The sequence below is a fragment of the Ptychodera flava genome (assembly GCF_041260155.1).
Source record: "Ptychodera flava strain L36383 chromosome 23 unlocalized genomic scaffold, AS_Pfla_20210202 Scaffold_23__1_contigs__length_28996876_pilon, whole genome shotgun sequence".
NCBI lineage: Eukaryota > Metazoa > Hemichordata > Enteropneusta > Ptychoderidae > Ptychodera > Ptychodera flava.
In genome coordinates this window covers 6,824,927-6,830,280 of record NW_027248277.1, presented here as the reverse complement: position 1 = coordinate 6,830,280, position 5,354 = coordinate 6,824,927, and the positions used below count along the sequence as shown (strand labels likewise).

Here is a 5,354-nt window from a genome sequence, read left to right as displayed (position 1 = left end):
ACTTGTACTCGGTGATCGACTGATTGTTCTCCAATAATTCCCAGCCTTCAGTTGTCCGTCCGTATATCCTTCATGATGAGATGGCCTTGATTCAGTGCATAAAATTACACTGTGTGCAAAACGAAGGGATATTGTCATCTCACAATAGGTTGATAAAGTTAAAAACAAGTTTGGTACAGTAAAGATAATGCGTTACTAAAGTGCCTTGGCGTTTTGTATGGTTTTCATATTCTCGGTGATAAAGGAACACAAAATTAGTGTCATTGCTGAATTAGCTGTTATTACACCCTGTTTCATATTTTGAATAAAAAGTGAAACGGGGTGAAGAATGTAGACTAAGTCTTGTAGCGCTGCACTTTTGTGAAATAAAACGTGCTCCTTTTTGTGCGCTCTCCTATCTATATGCCATTGTACCTCCCTCCCTCCCTGCACACATGCACACATACATACACATACATACATACATACATACATACATACATACATACATACATACATACATACATACATACATACATCATTCATTCATTCATTCATTCATTCATTCCCAGTAGAGTGACAAAAGACATGAATGCAATTGGATAGGCATATGGACAAAAGGTACCTGTACATTCCAATGAACCCGTAGACGAAGTATCAAGGGCCAGACACGTTTCAACAGTGTCGCATTTCTCCCTCCCACAGCAATGACTGCCAGTCAGAAGTCTGATACAGAGTTGGTTGTAATTTCGACAGTTCTCAGTGTCTGGCTGGACGATTGCAACCACATCCTTGATGTCAATTCTAGAACGTAAGGGAATGCGGTCACTATAACGCAGACAGTGTTGCCCAGCAACAAACCCATTTGAAATACCATTGCCTTTGAAATAAATGATAAACCCTCCGAAGTAATGGCTACAGTGTAGATCTTCCATGTCGATATCGGTGTCAATGTCAATGTCGATCGTTATCTGGGTTGGGTACAAAGGGTTGTATCTAACAGCACCAGCATCGTGTATTACGGAATTTTTGATATGTACTTCTGAAGAGAGAGAGAGAGAGAGAGAGAGAGAGAGAGAGAGAGAGAGAGAGAGAGATTTCAATAGCGATATGTTCATGAAATAGTACTTGCATGAATATTAATATCCAAGATTATAAGGCAATTGCTTAAGTCAAAAGCACCGTTATATAACATCTTTTTTAATTTCGTTCATCAAAATTGAGCCAATTCGCAACAAAGGATCGATTATGCATTGCCCATTACCAAAGAAGTAATAAGGAATAACGAATCTTGCCCATAGACCACAGATCATGCCATTCCTTAAATCACCGGTTGTGAGTTGGCTAATGTAGACTTCATAGGTTTCGAACTCAAACCTCTGAGAAAGCGAATCGGACATCCTAACCTTTGACATTTAGAAGAGTGTATCCGTCACCAGCAAGTTACTGGAATTATATAATTGGCGTTGCAAGACCAGAATTAAAGCAGAAGCAAAATTTAGTGTAAAAGTAACACTGCATAAAACCCTATAATACTTACTGTATTAACATGGATTATTGCCTGTATTTTAGCTGAAGAGTGCATATACAGATGAATACATTCACGTGTATTATACTACAATACAGGCAACTGGAGTGAATTTATCTGAATTATTGGGTTTTCATGCAGTGTAAGTATGTTACATACCATTAACTTTGTACAGGTACAGTGTGGAGTAAAAGAGAGCAACTAACACGGCTTTCCTGTAAGATAACGCAAAGAAGGATAATTATAAACTGGCCCTCAGTTGCCAAGCTTTTCTCGACAGCTAAGTTACTGCCTGTGGGCCATGCATTAACCAACGCTCTACGCGACAGCCTGCAACTTAGCATGACGGTTTACTGGTGCTTAGTCTTCAATTTATTATGTTTTGATACTTATACGCCCACAGACTTGGAGCAATTCAAGAATAATTGGAAAAACTTCAAAAAAACTAAACCGACAAGTCAGTTGCTGCTATCTGTAAGCAGAAAGACCTGATTATCAAACACAAAGACACATTTCTACACAATTCAGCCACAGTCTTTCAAGCCGTAAACATGCTAATACGATGCTGTTTATATTATCACTGAAATAAACATAATTATTTACAACAATAATGTATTTTCTTTTTCAAATTATGTTGCTTGTACCTACCTAGAACCAATCATCTTTAAGAGGGAACGGTGAACCAGACAAAGAGTGTAATAAGCAAGATTAGTTTCAGGTAATGTCCGTAGTGCAACGAAATAACGCATGACGCAATTAACTAGTAGTGCGATATACCCTGCCCGTGCTATAAATATCCGCTTTGTACGTATAAAAACCTTTCGTAAGAAACCAATTTTGGCATTCCTTACGGCAACGGATATACCATATTAACTTCCGGCCTATAAACACTGACTTAAAATCAAATATCTCGCTGTATTGTACATCATTAACATTTGCTTAAATTAAATTACGTGTTAATATTTTTATTCACTTGTGTTTGTATAAAGAGTGTGGCACTTGATGTTCTTACGAATACAGAAATTTAGTGGTCTGTATTTATGCACCATTTATAATGTTTATCGTCGTCAACGACAAGATGCCAACGAAAGAACGCTTATTAAAATGTGAAGATATTAACTGATATTACATGACTAGCTCAATTCCTCTGGACAATGATCATATTGGGAAAATACAGTCATCAAGTCATGTTTACTAGACATTGCGCTTACGCTTTATGTAAGGAATTATAGGAATGAGTTTTTCGCTTTTTGTTGCTTTTTTAATCCCTCCTTTTTTCTAAAAGGGGTATATCTATCTCAATTTCTTCTGATGAGACTTTGAGTCATTGCATTGTTTGTCAGTCATCTGTACAAAACACATTTCGATGCCTTTTAATTACTTATCTCTGATTTGTATTTAAGCAGCGATAAAAATAAGAGTTATCATGACTTAAACATGTTGACCTATTCAGTACATTTGCCCCCACCTCACAACCCGTTCACCTGTTAAAGTATTTCTACCTCCAATAGACACCGGTTTAATGACAATTTTGACCTCTCTATAAGGCCGGATTCAAATTAAGCACACACGCACAGAATCAATGTTATCATCACTAAAAGGCATCACTTATCGGCCTTTTCAGGAAAATTGACGTAAACACAAATAATACTTTGTATTCTACAGTTTACTTTCAATGCACAATTTGTTTTTATACTGAGTTGTTTTTCATATTTATTTCGTGAAATCAATAGAAGGCTACATACCATAATTTAAATATTAGAACACGTTTTGCAATAATTATAGATACACACCAATGTCTATATGTATCAATATACATTATTTTACAAGGTTTCTTTTCCAAACCTCATGAATGTATCTGTTAACAAGTGTGGATAATATTTATAAAAATGGTACTATTCTTTTACATGCTTATTATTTTAAACATTTGTATTATCATATTATACAGCACCAAATGAATGTACTCTACACCAAGAAATGCGTTTACTTGAAAGTGATATAGAAACGCCGAAAAAAATCAGAAGACCAAAATTATCTTTTTAACGTAAAATCCACGTTTTCAAGTGCGTAAGTTTGTGTATACAGAAATATCTGCCTTCGTCTTTTGTCGCCGTCCAGTTTCATGAATATAGGTCATGTGGCATGCACGTGCCAATAAGACTCAGAGTCATTAGTGAAAATGTTTTGAGTCATTACCGTGCCATCTTCGAGCTCGAAAGGTGGTGCAGATAAATTCCTTATTTTTTTTCAGTTATTGAAATGAATGGGTAACAACAAAGGTGTGTTTCTCGCTTTGGACTATAATCACCCTAAACAATCTTGTCTCACTTGGCAAAGCAATTATGCGTACATTCTCAATTAAAAACAAATTCTTTTATGATAAAGGCATTAGGTTCAGTTGCGTTGATTACATATTTGCTAGAATAAACTCCTGACATCACGTAAATACCAGATACTGCTTACATGTCCAATGATGATCTGAATAAACTGTTAATCGTAAAAAAGCGTCAATCATGGTGGGAAGGAAAGTCCTTTGTTTCTCATCGAATAATGTCAGGAAAGGTTTTCGAAAATAGCGACATGTCCGTAGGTTGCCTCCGGTTGATTAAATTACTGTGAAGAAAAGAGTGTAAGTAAGTAATTGGCTTCAGAGGTAAGTTATGTGGTTCACATTCAAAAGAATTCATAGCATCGTCATATCATATCTTTACAAAACATAATGGTCGACGAAATATAAATGTATATGCCAATCCGCAATACTGTACACGAGGAGAGGATTGGAGTTCACTGCATGCTGGAGAATTGTCAATAGTCTGTGTAAAAATACAACCATTGTTCAAAATGTTTAACATCAAACCCGTTTCTAAATGTACACTCAGAGTAATATCAAAAGACCAAGCGGAGAAGTCTATAAGATGTTTAAGGATGAAGTACTTACATTGTTCTGTACCTGACTTCTTCGGCTCATTTAGGATTCTTAGGGATAAATAAATAAGTTCAGGAAAAGTGGTCACTTTATATTATTGCTTTGTTTTATGAGCGACACAAAATATCTGCATCTTGTATGCAAATGTGGCAATATTCAGTGACATAAAGCATCAATATCAACAGCCACATGAACAATAACGGTCACCACAGAAGATATTTACAAAGCAACGACAACGACTACAACAACAACAATAAAGAAACCAGTAATATTTTACACACGCAACAACAAGAACAGCAGCGACAACTACACCATCACCACAAATAAGATGATGATGATGATGATGATGATCATCATCATCATCATTATTATCATTATCATCATCGTCGTTCTATGTATTATTTACCTGAGCAATCTAATTCACCAGGGGATGAATTATGGAAGGACAAACAAGTTTCAAGGTTGTAACAGTAGTGGTCTCCACAGCAACCGTGATCTTCAATGAGGAGTCTAACACAAAGGTAATGGTAATTATGACAGTGCTCGACGTCAGGTTTATGTTAGCTACGGCATCGCTTATAGTAGTTGTTTTGTCTATAGGGATTATGTCTCCAAACAACAGACGAGTCTGGCTGGCGACGAACCCATTTGAGATCTCGTTTCCTTTGAAGTATACGATCAGTCCTTCAAAGTAGGGGTCGCCACAGGACGTGCCGTGTACAGCTACATCAACATCGAATGTTATTTTGGTAGAACGGTTTGGTTGATATATGATGTTATGTACATCTCTGATAACAAAATTTGTGACGTCTACGTTCCATCCTGTAAAGTAAAGCATATGTACGCCATTATAATATTAAGAACCAAAGAAAACAATAACAGTATATAAGTAAATATAACTGTAATGTAATTTCATTATTC

The 5,354-nt window shown here is 36.2% G+C and overlaps 1 long non-coding RNA gene across 1 annotated transcript; it reads right to left on the bottom strand.

Moving 5' to 3' along the window:
- Positions 1-1,702: 1,702 nt before the first annotated feature.
- Positions 1,703-5,184, bottom strand: LOC139123708 (uncharacterized). Its single transcript, XR_011549772.1, has 3 exons — positions 4,840-5,184; positions 4,446-4,483; positions 1,703-1,722 (listed from the first exon to the last, which is right to left on the bottom strand). It is a non-coding gene; the product is annotated as an uncharacterized lncRNA (long non-coding RNA).
- Positions 5,185-5,354: the final 170 nt, after the last annotated feature.